Source organism: Telopea speciosissima, chromosome 3, assembly GCF_018873765.1.
Source record: "Telopea speciosissima isolate NSW1024214 ecotype Mountain lineage chromosome 3, Tspe_v1, whole genome shotgun sequence".
Taxonomy (NCBI): Eukaryota; Viridiplantae; Streptophyta; class Magnoliopsida; order Proteales; family Proteaceae; genus Telopea; species Telopea speciosissima.
Genome location: NC_057918.1, coordinates 3,130,135 through 3,147,585, shown reverse-complemented (window position 1 = coordinate 3,147,585; position 17,451 = coordinate 3,130,135).

The window sequence follows — 17,451 nt, the reverse complement described above, 5'->3', positions numbered from 1 at the left end:
GTTATGATCTAATCCGATATAACGGTTTAAGACACATATTTACCTATGGGCAAGAGAAATCTACATGGGCGTGTGCCCTTATGCTATCATAGGAGCCAATATGAGCACACAAGCAAGCATCAAGGGGGCTAGGATTTCTGCCTTTTCTCTGGGGCATATCAGTCATTTCGCATCCCTATGTCTACATGCAGGTTGTACACTTCTAGGGTACATTCTTTTCGTTTACTTAGTTATTGGCATGGTTCAAAATCTCGCGATATTTCGCCGAAATATCGCTTAATTTCGTATATCTCGAGCTTACCGAGATGCGAAATCAGGTCGAAATGAAAAAATACCATATTTCGTCGATATCTCGTGAGATATCGTGAGATATCGACGATATCTCGTGAGATATCGACAATATCTCGATATCTCGTGAGATATCGACGAAATATGGTATTTTGGCTTAAAGTGTCACGTGAAGGGGGGCTTTAATACAATATTTCGCAAATTTCGGTCCATATTTCGACCGAGAGCTGCATTTGCTAAGGAATTTCAGTCTTTTGCCTATTCTTCCACTCTTCCAAGCTCTCATCCAACACTCTAGCCATTGTTCAAGCACATTGTTGTCGGATTTTCGCCGGTAAACTCATCGGAGGGTCATCTAAGCTCATCATCCAAGCTTTTTTCCACTATTTAAGGTAAATTCTATTCCTCTAAAACTATTTTTTTGAAAAGACTATGTACAAATTTTGTTGGATGGTGATGATATTAATATATGTTAGACACCGGAGGCCGATCTATAGCCTCACAGTGTCGAAATTTTTTTTCCATATGTATTTATTTTTTTTTTTTTTCTGGTTTTAAAAATTCATTTTCCTACAATTAAAATAGGAAATAATTAGGGGTAATATGACTTAGATGGTAATGAATTAAATATATGTTAGACACCAATGGCCGATCTACGGCTTCACGGTGTCGGATTTATTTTTCTGCTCTTAAATAATTATTTTAATTTTCTCACATACCACTCCATTGGCATCGGATTATGGTGCATCACAACCTTACGATGGATATAGATATGGATCATCATCATATGGGCAGTTTAGTGGGGTAGGGGACTATGACTACCAGTCCCAGTCCCAGGGACATACTGGATCATCTTTTGTAAATAACATCTTTGCATACCCTAGCGGACCTAACTACCAACCTCACCACCATACATGCGCCAATGCCATCGCCTCTTGCCTGCGCGCCAACATCATATCACAAGGATCATCTTCTTCACTTGGATCGATTGGTAACCCTAGTTTATATCCTAGGATAGGTTACCTACAAGATGTTGATGATTCCATTTACGTGACACTTGTGGATGACTACACTCGTTTCTTCTCCGATTCTATACCGTGGTCCACATATGTCCTTCAAACAGAGAGCAATGGACGTCGACTCAGCGAGGCATGAGTGGGATTGATCCAGGAGAGGCACAAAGAACTACTATTAGCGTTAGCACTTGTAATTTGTAACTTAAGTTGTGATTTCATTGATCTATGAACTTGTGAGTTGTGACTTGTGAGTTGCGAGTCTTGTGACTTACTAACTTTGACACTTAGTGTATTGCCTTTAAGGCTTTAAGCGAGTTATTGAATATTATGGAGTTTATGAGAATCATGGCACTCATCAATGTGTATTGGCTTTAACTTGATATGTGATGAAGTTAAATACTATTATTAAATATTAACTGCCTAATCTATGTGTATTTAACTATTTATACATTAGGGTCGGCGACCGTATGTCAATCAAGGGTGCAAGCCCAAAACACCAATTTGAATTCACATTTTTACAATTTTATGGTTTAAATGTGTTTATTAAGCTTAAATAAGGCTGTCCATGAAGTTTCAGGCCTAGATATGGCCAAAAACCCCCCGAGATGGACCCCCGAAATATTGCAGAAAAAATGCAATATTTCGGTCATATTTCGCGATATCTCGGATATTTCGGATATCTCGGTAGGCCCGAGATACCGATATATCGCGAGATATAGTACTATGGTTATTGGTTGGAAAGTTATTTGTAGAATAATTTTGGATTTATTTGAGTGTTTGAGACGTTGAATGCCCAAACCATTAGGCTATGTTAGGAGGATCTCACTCTGCACCAACCCTGACGGGAGCTAATAGGGTACAGCCTAGCAAAAACACCCAACAACAAGGGGGGATATGGTCATTTCATAAGAGGGCCCACTTGGGTCCCACCTATGAAATGAACAAAGCCACCCTTGTTTTGCTGGAGTGGACTTGAAGTTAGGATGCCTATAAAAAAAAAAACATTATGAAACCAAAATCATGATGATATAATGATGGGAAAATTACGTCCCCCTCCCCTGTACCTTGTCCTAATTATGCGTTCTTCCTTTTGGTTTTCCCATCTTACATTTTGACCCCTCATGGTTGACGGGTGTTGGTAGTTAATGGTTTGACAAGACAATATTACCCTTTACTAACAAATTAAAACTGCATTTCTAATTTTGCCCTTTTCATCATCTTCAACCTAAAACACCCATATCTTTCCTACTCCATTGCCAGCACCACCACCACTGCTGCCGCCGCTGCCTCCTCCACCACCACCACCACTGCCGTTGCCGCCTCCTCCTCCTCCATCGCAAACAAATAAGAAGAGATTAGAGGAGAAAGAAAGGGATATCGATTGGTAAAAGATCACTGAAGGTTGCTGCTGGAAGGACTAAAACATTAGAAACCCCATCGCTGTTGCAACCTCCGTCCTGCTCACATAAAAAAACTGTGGACCTCTGGTTCTGCCCACCTTCTGTGGTAGGAGGGGTGGGTTGGGTCAGGGAAGGGATAGTTGCAATTCAAGACTTCTAGGGACCCAAAAATATCTGCTTTCCAAATTTCGAGTGCCTTTTATCTTTTGGGAGATTGGGATTGCATCTGATTTGATCTAAAGTTTTGTGTTTCTGGGCAAATTTGCTTTTCCATTTTTGAGTGCTTCAATTGGAGAGCTTGAAGAGTATCAGTTCTGGTGAACCATGAATTGTGCAACCTTAATCTGAACTAAAATCCATGAAATCCTAAAAACGTACTGTCATATCCATCTGTGAAACGTCCCTTGCTAGTAAATCTAAGAATGTAGCATGAGTAAGATTCAAGTGAAAGTAGTCGGGAAGGACATGGATCAGGAATGAAGTTGCAGCCGAGAAACTTAAAATCGAGGGGGGAAAATATATCATAAGCTAAAATAGTATAGGAAACTAGGGGTGCAAGTTTGGCCCTGTTGGCTCGAACCCTCCCTGAGCCCGAACAGGGCCTGGGCTAAAGATTTCTAGCCCTGAGGGCGGGTTAAGGTAAAAAATGTTGGGCCCTGAGTCAAGGTCGGGTCGGGTCCAGCTTGAGGCCTCGGGCTCGGCCCGACCCTGATTTTGGCCCTCATTTTGACCCTGAACTTGACCCTAATTTTGACCTTGATTTTGACCCTGATCTTGACCCTGATCTTGGCCCTTATCTTGACCCTGATTTTGACCCAGATGATGACCCCTGATCTAGACCCTGATTTTGACCCTGATTATGTATAATGATAATATGATATTCTATTATATAAGAAATTATTAAATATTAATGTAACAAATAACAACTAGGGTTCATAAATTATCCTGTTAAGTACATTTTATATAATTATATATTATATATATTAAATATATATCATATTTATATAATTATATATCATATATAATATATGACAATATGATATATTAAATATATTAATTCAGGGTAATATGATATATTAAATATATCATATTTAAATATATTAATTATATATTATATATATTAAATATATATCATATTTTTATAATTATATATCATATATATCATATTCATATAATTATATTATATATATATATATATATGATAATATGATATGTTAAATATCATATAAAATATAAATATATATATTATATTTATATTAAATAATTGAACCAGGTTTCACAATGCAAAACAAAAACCAATTCAAGTTAATTAATTTTTAGATAGGGACAATTATTCCAACATGATGCAAAATATTTTGTCCAAAAACCTTCCCGCAAGGCTGCAATTAGGGCTATCCAGCCTTTGTATTTTGTTTCAAGAATTTTTTTTATTTTTTTTCAATTAAAGAATGGAAAGTGGAATAGTGGATGATCCCATGAATCTCACACACAGGAAATCTGTACGGCTGCATTTCATCAAATGGACATAAACCTTTAAAAAAATAGTAATTATTTAAACTTTAAAATTTAAAGCATAGCTGAAAAATCGGGTTTTGACTTGGGGCGAGTCATCAAAGTCGAGTCAAAATTTTGGAGAACCTTGTCAAGAATCATGTAGACCGTAGAAGTGCAAAGTTGGTACTTTGTAAGCTCTGTAGTCTATACTTTGTAATTTCGTAGACTAGATCAGGGTAAAAAATGACGAGATTAGGTCATTAATTGTCTGAATTAAATAAGACTTGGTATTTTACCTTAGTCATGATAAACTCGGTAAACGACCAACAACAACGAGGGTCATAAATTGTTCAAGTCATATAATGTTATAAATATAATCATATATGATTATATTTATAACATTAAAAAATAAAAGAATGTGACTCATCTTGACCAAGTTTTACAAGGCTGACTCACTAGGTTTTTTTCTTTTCTTGAAAGATGAGTCATGTCAAATAAGACATGATTTTCCTACTATATTAAAAAAAAAAAAGAAAAAAAAAAAGAAGAAAGCGAAAGAAAGAAAGAAAGAAAGAAGAAGAAAAAGAAAATACATAAGAAAGGTGAGAAGTCAAGAATCTTGATCTACAAGGCGACGCCTAGACAACAATGTCGTCGGTGAAGAATCAGAGCTTATCTACAGTAAAATACTAAAATCAAACCATGTCAATAGAGAATTGAATTAATAAAATTGTGACTTAGGTCGATTCAGAACCATATTTGGTTTAGCTCTAGACCTCTAGTGCTTTACTATAGTACTATACGAGTATACTCTATAGTCTATACCCATCAAGGCATCAACCTCCATAGCATCAGGGGAAATCGAGGAAAGTAAGATAGAGATGTTACTACTTACTGATGTTAGCATGTCACATAAGCAAAGAGCAAGAGTAAGAGAGAACTAATCATAAATGACCTAACTCAGTAAATTTTTTTTTTTTTGATTAGAACAAAATCACCGATTCAAGGGAAAATTAAACTGACCAACACCGGGTCTGATCATTTATAAGATTGACAATTGACGAATGTCCATGAGTCCATAATACTTGATCAAATTTTATAATTTTTTAATCAACTTGGGTGACTCGTCTTGATCGAGTCAAAACCTGATTCAATTGTCCATGGATGGTTTAAATGTCAAATTTTAAAATAACCAGACCGATCCAAAACTCTTTTCTTTTTTTTTCTTTCAAACCAGTTCAAAACTCAAAGTTAATAAATAATAATAGCTTATTTAAAAACCCCTAAGCAAGTGAAATTCTTTTTTTTGTTTTTTGGGCTTAAGCAAGTAAAGTGTAAGTTAAAGTGAAATCTTTTTTTTTGTTGGCTTAAGCAAGTAAAACTCTAAAACTTAAAACGAATCTCATTCTCTAACTCTTCTTTTCCCATTTTATTCGAACCCTAGCACAGACGCAGGCTTCCCCCGAACCCCAATCGTCTTCTTATTCTTCTCCATATCCATCTCTGTTCAGTTGCAGCAACGACGAATCGGTTCGTCCTCTTCTTCTCCATCTCCGTTCGGTTGCAGGGCGACGATTCGGTTCCTCCTCTTCTTCTCCATTTCCGTTCGATTGCAGCGGCAGCTTGCTTTATGATCCCTCCCTCGCCAACTTTCTCTTGCAGCAATTACATTCCTGTAAGAATCTCTTTCATTTCATTCTATTGTGCATTTAATTTATATCTGGTTCTCTAAGATGGGGAACGTGGTCTGTGAATCAGAAGTTTCGTTTCTTCTCCCTGTTTTTTTTTTGGTAAAGCCCTGTTATTGACTTTCATATAAAAATCTCTTTATTTGATTTTTTCGTAGTGTAGATCTGCTGCTCCTCTCTGCTGCTACTACTCTAACAGGCTTGGTTCTCTGACTTCTCGGTTGCTAATACAAGAAGGTATAGCCGAAACCCCCTTGTATATCTTCTCTTTTTTTTTTTTTGCAAGTTTTTGTGTGCCTATTCAATTAGAGACACATCTTAGAACCCTAGCCCAACCCTAAGGCTGCAACAGGGTCGGAATAGGCACACAAAAACTTGCAAAATTTCACACACCACCCCATTTCTGTTAAGTCTACTCTGTTAGGTGTTTATAGTTAAGTGATGACGTCATTGGGTTAACTTGCGAAACTACCCTTACCACAGGGTGAACTTACATTTTAAAGAAAACCTGCAATCCAACCATAAAGCTTCGATCGTTAAGACTTGCGAATTGAGGCGGTATGTTGCCCCCCCTTTTATCTATCCATATTCCTCTCATCTACATCACAAATTGAACATAGCCAACATTACTTGGGTGATTGGATCTACTTCTGTAAACTAAGAAGAAGACCAAGAAAAATAGAGCAACTTTGTTTATGGTTTTTGAGTTTTCTAGCTCCAAAATTGAGAGTTTTAGCAATTCAAAATGATTGGTTTTGATGGGTTGTTGTGTATTTTAGTGGGTCTGTCTTCTGTGAGAAACACAGAACAAGAACAACCCACACACTTTTGGGGTGGTTGTTCATTTGACTCTTCTTTAATTCCACTCCTAATTATCCCCTTGGCCATTCCATATATATATAACCTTGTCTCCCCCTCATTCCTCCATTTTCATCTGTCTCTCTCCTTCCTGATTTTAGAGGCTTAGAAATCCAAAAGAAGGGAATTACAGTAACTAGGGGTGAAACAGGCTGGGTTTTTTAAAACCCTAGCCCAATCCTGAGTCCTTTTAGCTCAATCCAAGTCCAACTCGACCCTAGGTCTATCTCAGCCTAGTCCAGCCCGATTCTAATTGACCTTGATCGGGCCGGGTTGGCCCTGACTGGCTTACCTTTTTTCCATGTACGTCATCCTATGAATTAGAAAACGAGACACATGTGATTGGGTATTAGACTTTTCTATGGGTTTAAAAAAACTTAATCCAATCTTAAAATTGTAAATATTTTCATTTAATAGATAATCAACATTTTTTTGGTAAACCAATAGATAATTAAATACTAAACAAAAATTACAAAATGTAAACAATAAATTGTAAAGCATAACTTAACATAGGGCCGAGCTGAGCTGGGCTTAGCCCGAGGCCTCAACCCTGGCGCAGCCAGACCCTGACCCAGGGCCTAAAAATTTCGACTCCAACCCGCCCTTAGGGTTGAAAATTGGGGCGGTATGTTTTCCCCCTTTTTTTCCAGATTCGAACCCATGCCTCCTTGTTCTCTCTTTGGTAATAAATTTTTATTCATCCAAAAAAATGGCAGGACTTGATAATTTCTTCAATTACATGGAAGAAAATTTAAACAATTGCAAATTTGTAAGCACTAAAGATACCCATTGGATGTCTACAAAGAAATTTGCTGAATCGAAAAATTTGAAGAGAGAGAGAGGTATCACTTTGAATTAAACAATTGTTTTTGACGATCCAAAAGTTAAATCATAGGTGTAACTTCTCTTTTATCCCTAGAGGAGTCAATGTAACTAATGTAGTCCTAGGTAGGAGTAATCCCACTAGGAACCAGGGTAATAGGATCTCTTAACAAGGCTGGCCGATTGGGACAGCGTAGGCTAATTAGGGCAGAATTAGAGTTATGGTTAGGGTTTCGACTTAGGGTTTTATTTGGTAATGATGTGCAGAATTTTATGAGTCTAATGGTATAAGTTGGATCAAATTTGGTTGAGGTTGGAATTCTAGGGTTTTGGGTAGGATGCCTTATGAAAATGGACTGTTTGTAAGATCTAGGGTTTAGGGGCAGATTTTAGGAAAGAGGTTTATAGGGTATTAATGGGCAGGTCTAGGGGGTTATTTTGGTATAAAGAAGTTAGGGTTTGGATGAGTTACAAAATTCTGCAATTTAGGGCAGAATTGGATTTAGGGTTTTAGGGTTCTAATGGATCTATGGATTAATGGAAGGGGTGATAATAGGAGTAGATGGAGCTTAGGTTGGAGGATTAGAAGAAGAAGGTTAAATGCTGAATTAATAAACTACTTACTTGAAAGATTAAATCTTCAATGGTAGCAGCTTTGAAGAACTAGAAGAAGGACCTCCCGATCTACAAGATGCAAGGAGTCGATCGGAGTCCACCAATCCCTTCACCTTGATATTACCCACAAAGTAGCCTTGATATTACTCACAAGGTTCACTCAACAGAGCAGAGCAGCAGCTATGGCTGCAAACAAAAGCTTTTTCATTAATCAAATTCGTATGTAATGCTGGCCTCCCTTACAAACTTATATAGAAGACTCAAAAAATAGACTTAGACACTAAAAAGGAATGGCCTAACCTTATCCCTAACCTATTAGGTAATTTAAACCAACTAGGAAACTAAAATACTAAAAGAAATAGAATCAAAACATGGCTGGACTTATAGAGTCTTAATCCAGCCCAACTTACATCACATGACCACTTAAGTTGTCACATGACCACTTAACCAAGTCACATGATCACTTAAATTGAACCAATTGGATGCAACCAATTTGAACCGGTTCAATTAAAAAACATAAAAATAAACTAAGTATTGGGCTAATCCCGTATGCAACCTATATACCCATATTTTAGGCCCATAAAAGTGGCCTATTACATTAGAAACCCATGGGATCAAAGGCCCAACATGTATGTAACTCAACCCTAGACTTATTCCCAATGAAACAAGCCCTATTTGGTGATGAATCTGCATCAGTAACAGCTCATACCCTAGCCCGGAAAATCTTGTCTGTGGCAAGTACGATAGATTGACCAATTTCTACTCCCTTACTTCAGGATCGTTGTAACTCGGAGCCCTCGTGTTTCTCTTGCATTTCTTTGAAATAAGATATCTTTTAACCCCCCCCCAAAAAAAAGTTAAATCATAGGTAAACCTACGGCAACACAAGTTCAGGATATATGCTCGATAAGCTGGGCCTATTCCTTTTCCCATATTGGGATCTGGTTTCTCTCTTCCGCAGATCCAAACACTTGTCACTAGAAGCCAAATCTTTAAGCAGTTTATGAATTGGACCCTTGCAAACAAACCGTGAGTTCAAGATTCCCTAAAATGAGCAAAGTTAAAGAAGAAGAGATCTTCGAACGCTTCCCTTTCTGTGAACAGGTCTAGAAATCTGAAGCCTAAACCCTAACCCTTCTGACATTTGTTTCCAGGCCACTCTGCGGTCAATGTCGCAGCTGAAGCTGGTTTCCCATCTTGACAACATTCCATCGACGCCTGGCAAGTTCAAGATGGACAAATCGTCTTGCATTCAGCAGCTTTGGTGGCATTCTTCGCTAGCAAAGCGGCCTTCTGGTCCTTTCTTTTCCTTGGCCTAATTCTCATCTTCTTCCTCCGATCACCTCCTTCTCCATCGTTCGGGTTCCTGTACACAGCAACATTGCCGGGCTCGTTAATGTCCTTGAGGTCTGCAAGTCTGCCAATCCACAGTCTGCAATCTTTTGGGCTTCATCGAGTTCGGTTTATGGACATGTACAATTGTCGCCTCCTCTCAATTGCAGGTAAGTGAAGTACAAGAAACCCTTAAGTGAAGAAAGGGTAGAACAGGATTTGAATTACATTTATGTATATAAGTAATGAGGGTTAAAATGGACATCATGTCAAGTTTTAAATTAACGGTTCTAAACGTCCGGTCTAACCAAAACAAAAAAAAAGGGCCTAAATGCAGGGGTGTTTGTAAAATTTACCCTAAACAGATTAACCCTATAAATAAAGGATCTGATCGTGTGGTGGAGATTGTTTTGCACTATTTCATGAAGTCCAACCCGTTTAGCAACCGGATCCTCTCAACCCGGTTAGAATGTAAACCCCAAAACACAGGAAACCCTTTCAAATCGCAGATTTCGTTTCTCGTTCATCTTCTTCCCTTCTTCCCACCATTGGAGCTGCAGAGGTACACAACTTTCACTAATCTTGGTCTCTCTTTCTGTCTCCTAATTTTTTTTTATTTTATTTTTTTTGTGTGGCTCAAATTCAGTTAAAATGCTTCGTTCTTTGATGTGCTTTTTCAGTTTTTTTTTTTTTTTTTTGGAGATCTTCTTATCATCTCTGTTTCATCTCTGTTGCTATTTTTTACAGATAGTAGTGTTGAAAATAGATTTACATGACGACAAAGCCAAGCAAAAGGCTTCCGCTAGTTGAAGAAGTGCTCGAAAAAGATGTACGGAGAGAGGGAAATCTACCGATGTATTCAAATGTAAAATCCTTGCACGCAGGAAGTTGGTCTGGTGTAACCTCTGCAGCTCCATTGTTGGGAAGAAGGGAAGGAGATGAATAGAGAGATGCGATGAGAAACGGTTTCCTTCTCTCTTCTGTCTGCGTTTTTTTCTTCTATTTTCTCCGTTTTAGGGTTTACATTCTAACCGGGTTGAGAGGATCCGATTGTTAAAATGGGTCGGGCTTCATCAAATATTTCAAAGCAATTTTCACCACACGATTAGTTTGTGCCACGTGTCGCAAGCATCTTTATACTAAAAGAACTTTTTTTTTTATGCAATTTATCCTAAAATAACCGCTTTTTCTTTTCGCAAACATATCGCAGGGAGTGTGGAGTCACCTTCTCGGCAAGCTCTCTTCTTTCTTCTGGCGTACAAGTTTCGTTGATCAAGCAAAGCCTGCGACTGTGATCCAACAGACAGCGACTCTACCGCGAAGGCTGTGAGCATGTGACTGCGACCTAATTGGTGTCAACTCCCTTGTGATGGCTGTGAGCCTGCGATGCAATCTAACCGGCCAACCCAACACCAGTAAGTCCTCCTTCTCTGTTTCGTGTACGTGTTCATGTGGGTGTGAATGTCTCTGTAGAATTAAATAGATTATCTTCTCTTTCCGTTTCCTGTTCTTGTTTATTCTCTATAGTTATTGGCAGCTTTAAGGATTTTTGAAGATTTTACATTTATAAGAGATGGCTTGGCCGCCATGCACGCCTAGGGCGGCCAGACGCCTCTCCACTTGGGTCGCCTTGACAACTAACCTCATAATAGTGAAACCACGAATTATGAGGTGTTATGTGCCTGGTATGGGTAACGCGCTCCATCATCTCTGGAACTTTGTGGAGCCGCTTGAAAAGTGCTACCTACTGCCAGAGTAAGAAATTCAACATATACATAATCAATTATAACAGTTCTTATATCATGATACGAATTGCAAATTTTCAGGAATTATTGCAGCATGCCTTTGGACCAATAACCAGAGAAGAAATTCAACATAACACCATTACATATACACCAATCAATTATAACTGTTCTTACAAAATAATACCAGCATGTATTGTACACCAATCAATTATAACATTTTAATAACTCTCACAAGAATACAATTATCCTGTTTTGTGGTAGAAGTAAGCTAAAAGAATTAAACTGAGTGTTTCTCCTTCAGTTGAAACTGAGTTTATCAACTCCGCCAAATGATTATCACAATTAAGTAGGGAGATATGTCTATTTCTGAGTAATAAAATTCTGTTATTGGCCTGTTGGAAGAGTATGACCACTACAAAGATCTCCATCTGTCCAACCTTGAAGATGAGACCAATGTTTATAGTACTTTTGAGAAGGAGCGTGTCTTGATCCTCCTTGGAGCTAAACCAAGAATATGAACCAATCAGGGTACAAAATTTGGATAAAGCACCTTTCCCATCCCTGGATGAAGTGTGTGGTTATTTGCATAGTGAAGAAACAAGGTGGGTGGCTATGTAACCAATACTACCTCTTGAGAGATCTGCCTTAGTCTCTACACCACAATGGCATTGGAGTGGTGGAGGAGGACGAGGCCAAGGTTTGTGCCGGGGGGATGACAGGGCTAGACTCAAGTGTGAGCATTGTGGTAAATTCCGGTACACTAAAGAGACTTGTTGGGATTTACATGGGCGTCCCCCTATGCCGACATGTGGTGGTTTCCAAGGTGATAGGCGAGGGGGAGCCATGGCTCACACTATGATTGCTGCCATTGAGTACATGGGGCCAACTTCTGGACCTCGAGGGGACAACTGCTCCCTCACACAAGATGATATTGCATCCTTCCAATGGGTCATGACACAGTTGGGCAACACTTCTTCCACAGCTGCGTCTTCCCTCACTTAGTCAGGTACTTCGGCCTTTGCTCTTTATGCCTCCATTTCCGCACCTTCCCCCTCTTGGGTCATTGACTTTGGCGCTACTGATCAGAATTGGCTGTAATTTGGAGCATTATGACTCATACTTTGTTTGCTCTGGTAAGGATAAAGTTAAAATTGCGGACAATTTTCTTTCTTCCTTCTTTGGTAAGGGTAGTGCTTGTGTCACTTCCTCCCTATCCCTTGATGTCGTTCTTCATGTCCCAAATTTTGCAACCAATCTTCTCTCAGTGAGACATTTAACCAAGTCCTTAAATTGTTGTGTTACCTTCTTTCCTACTAGTTGTCTTAATGTAGAAGGGGTTCAATTAAGAACCACACTACAGTAGGATCGTTGATAGGTTGTGGCAGAACATCAGAATAGTAATAAACCAGAATTAGTAACTTAGGAGTTAGGGAGCAAACTGGCCAACAGATGACTACCAAACTTAGGTTGAGTGGAGTTGATGCTAATCATGTCCTTTGCTCCAAATTACAGCCAGTTCTGATGGTTGAATGTTGAGTTATGAAGAGGACTTGAAATTAGAAACCAGCCTTCAAAATAGAAGGTTAATGGAGAAAACAGTCTGGCCAGCAGTTGGGGAAACCAAAAAGAGTCGATTGATGACCAGATTATATGCTCCAGATGCTTCGAATATGGCCCCAATAGGTTCAGCAGCTGAAGAGATCTGAAGCCTTGAAGTTGCAGCAGAATCAGCAGAGAAACAGAACCGCAGGGTGCAACAGTTTTGCACTTGATTGGTTAACAGCAGCAGCAATACTTGGTGTTGATTGAGGAATCGATTCAGGTCTTCAAGGACTCTCCAACAGCAATAATTGCAGACACAAAGATAGCAGCAAGCACACTCGAATGGGAGCAGAGGAATAATAAAGAAGAGAAAATAGAATAGAAGGGAAGGATAAGGAGATTCGGCTCTCACCAACCGGGAGGTCATTAGAGCTCTTTCAACAGAATTCTATTTGGCTTGATATTTGGGTCTTAGGTTGAGCCTTCTTATGCGATCAGAACTTTAGAGTTTCAACCCCCAGTTCTCTTCTGTTGCGAGTAATGAAACCAGTTGCAGGTTTGAATGCATACTCACCGCAAACGAGGACTTCAAGGGCCCTAATCCATTGTTTGGGTTGGCGATTGATTGTTGTAGCCAATTTTATTTGTGGTTCAAACCCCAAAGTCCTAACTCCATTGGTTTCTTTTTGAGGGAAATCTCTTCCTTGAAGATGTACAATCCCACTGCTGGCCTGCAACTTCAGAACTTCTAATCCAAGTGCCGCTGCTGCTTGTTCTCTAGAGTTGTTGATGTTGGTTCAAGGCAGTAGACCCATGCGATTCTGATTCTGGAACCTGGGACTGTTGGAGAGTGATTACCATCGACCAAGTGCAGGTTCTGGTTTCCGCCTTGGTTTTGATGGAAGGTTGAAGACGATCCCTTGCTTCCTTTGCGACTCAGTAAAGGTTATTTCGACCAGGTTCGCATCACTGTTAAAAAAATAAAAGGTCTACATTAGGGTACTGGACCTTTGTAGGTGGAAACCTGGTTACATAGAGAAGTAAAAAGCAATTTGTGGTGGCTAGATCAAGTGTAGAGGCAGAGTTTAGAGCCATGGCCCATGGACTATGTGAACTTTTATGGTTGAAGAGACTTGTTCAAGAATTGGGGTTTGAGAATGAAGGCTCCATGCAGTTATATTGTGACAACAAGGCTGCCATTAGCATAGTTCACAATCCTGTTCAACATGATCGTACAGAACATGTTGAGATTGATCGACCCTTCATCAAGGATTAAATTTTCTCCGGTTATATTTGCACTTCTTTTGTGAAGACAAGGAATCGACTTGCTAATGTGTTTACCAAAGAAATCAACTCTCGGCAGTTCCATACCCTCTTTAGCAAGCTGGGCATGTATGACATTTATTCTCCAGTTTGAGGGGAGTGTTAGAATTATATAATGCTAGGGTATAATGGTAAATAGTATGTGAATAAGCACATATGTGTATGTTATGTTAGTAGAGGGGCATCCATGTAATTTCTCTTTTGTATCTATTGCTTGAATGTAGGGAAGAGGAGTCAAAAGACCTCTCCCAACTTTGAACCACAACTCCTCCTTCCTCTCATTTTCTTCTTCTTTCTTCCTCCTATTTTCACCTTTTTCTTCTTAGCCTCTATCATTTCTATTATTGAACTCCTTGGGTCCGAAGCCAAACTATCATGTGTTTTTTAAAAAACTAACGATTCTACTATATTTAGAAGGCCTAAAATAAGGTTTCCTAGAAGTTTCAGAACCTAATTTAGCATTTGGGCCTTGAAACGCACACTCAAAACTAACCTCCGAAACATTCCAGGTTTCGACCAAAATTTGTGGTTTCGTGAAATATTTTGGTTTTGAGTTTGGTTGACTCGAAACTGAAACTTGGAACTGTGATAATAACTAGAATCGCAGTAAGTTTAGAACCCATATTTTAGGAGAAATTTAAAAACAGTCAATCCAAGAATCAGAATGGGCTTATGTTCTGGTTGAAGGTCAGAATAATGGAGACGAATGATTTCTCAAAATCTGTATCAAATCTGAAGAAATGAAATACTCCTACCTAGAAATAGGGTGCAGAACAGTAACTGATAACAGCAGGTTCAATGATCTTATAATAGCAGTCTAATGGTCTGAACCGACAAATAAATAATAGTACGACACTGAAACAGCAAGGATAAAGCAGAACTTGAAAATCAGCTATGTATGATCAAGGAATTCACAATATTCTATTAGAAGTATGAAAACTCTGAAACCGGTTAAAGACTTTACTGAAACTCAGACTCATTTAAGGAAAGAAAACTTTATTCAGAAATCATATTCAACCATAGAAACTATGCGTGGGAAATAAAGTTACAGAAACTAACCTGAATCGATGGATGGATAAGGAGGAAGAAGAATGTAAGAAGAGTAGAAGGATATGGACCAAGCTTCTCACCTGGAACTTGATCGGCATCCCACCAGCCAGTCTTGGCATCAGCCAAAGTTCTGCTACATCTAACAATAGGAATTTTGAGTCACACAGAAAATAAGAGGCTTCATTCAAGTAGTAAATCGTGGGGAAGGCTCTATGGAACTTAATATCATACTGGCTTCGGGATATCCAGCAGACTAGAAATAACTGGAACTGCTACATCTAACGACAGGAATTTTGAGTCACAGAAAATAAGAGGCTTCATTCAACTAGTAAATCATGGGGGAGCCTCTATGGACTTAATAGATTTTTATCATACTGGCCTTAGGATATCCAGCAGACTAGAAATAACTGGAAATAAAATAATCAAGCCAACTAAAAATAACTCCTCCCATACGCAAGCTATAGGAGTACTCATCAATCAACTGGGACTTTTAGGAAACATACTTAAAACACGCTTGGAATTTACATGAAGTGATGCAGGTTTATCACCAAATTGGGCTTCTTTCTCTAGAAATAAGTCTAGGGTTGGGTTATAGACATGTTGGGCCTTTGGTCCCATAGGTTTTCGATGTAATAGGCCACTTTTATGGGCCTAAAGTTGGGGTACATAAGTTGCATACGGGATTAGCCATATACTTAGTTTATTTTCATGTTTTAGTCTTTTAAATTGAACCGGTTGAACCACTTGTCCAATTTAAGTGATTTTAGAATATTCTTTTAGGGTAGAATCTTCTTAACTTAAGTTTTATTTTAGGTTCCACACCTCTTCACGGATTTTAGAGAGGAAGTGTTTTGTATTTAGACTTAGCCAAGGATTAGGGATTTCCTATTCCTAGGCTGCATAGGAATTTGGGCCTTTGGCCATTATAAATAAAGGCAAACCGTGGGGCTCCTCTTTACCTCACTGTCTTATGAAACCTGCTCTTGGAAGCTGCTGAAACCTTTCTTCTATTGAATATCTACTTTGTGTGTGAACAAAGCTGGTGGGATTGGTGTTTGATCCAATCTACACCTTGCGGTGTGAAGCCCGGGTGGTTTGTTGGCGGGATTGGAGTCTGATCCAATCGACACTCTGCGGTGTGAAGCCCTAGTGGTTTTCTTCAAGTTCAAGATCTGATTTTTATTCAAGTTCAAGTTCAAAGATTCAATTTTTTTCAAGTTTCTTCCTCAAATAAGCTTCTGCCAAGAGTAATCTGCTGCTACAGTAAGTTTGAAACATCCCCATCCCCATCCCCATCCCCATCCCCATCCTTCTTCTAATCCTCTACAACCCCAATCCTAATTTCCCCCTGTTGTTGTCTTCAAATTCCCATAACCTAAATCACTCACAGACCTAACCCACCATCAGAATCACTTCAAATTCAAACGACAGCATCCCCAGTATACCCCCTCCACTCAATCCAGACCTCTGCCCCATCCCATAATCAAAACCCTAAGTTCCCTCAACTCCCATTAAAGCCCAAAACCCTAAATTACAGTCCAGCAACATCCAGCCACCATTAGACCTCCATACCTTGACCGAGTGATCCTCTCTACCCCTAGAGAACTCAACCTGAAGCCCTTGCCCTAATTCCCCCTCTAAACTCTAGATTCCATCACTTCCCTCTTTTCAATAACCTGAAACCCTAACATGCTGCCTTTTAAGTTCTCACACTTCCGCTCATCAAACCATCACATGACCAATATTGATAGACTTCCCTACACCTTCCAAGCATAACCATACCCTCAAACCGTAACCTAACTGTAACCCTAATTTTGACTAAACCCTTATTCTGCCCCAATCGGACTGCCTGTTTATAGCAGATCCTGAAGTATTGGTTCCTAGCTGGTCTCCTATCCACCTAGGACTACATTATGAAGTATTCCAGCCTTACAAGGAAATAATTAAACAATAAAATAATAAAAAAGTAGTCCCAAAGATGACCCCACAACCTGGTTCTTCAGGTGAAAACCTGAACCCGAACTTGATCCTCAGATCAGTTAAAACTGGTTTTCTGGCCTGGGCTGCTTCTTCCTGCGGTGGTACTTTTGAAAGTACCTTTGATCTGCATCACAATACTTCATGATCTGCAATTGGCCAACACCAGGTCTTATCTAATATCATCACCAGTGACTGTGCTGAAGTGTGAAGTGGTGAATTCGATATTTGAGAGATGATTTCCATCCTGGCAGCTTATTCCTCTCATTTAGCCAATTTCGAACTTGACTTCTCTCCTTAA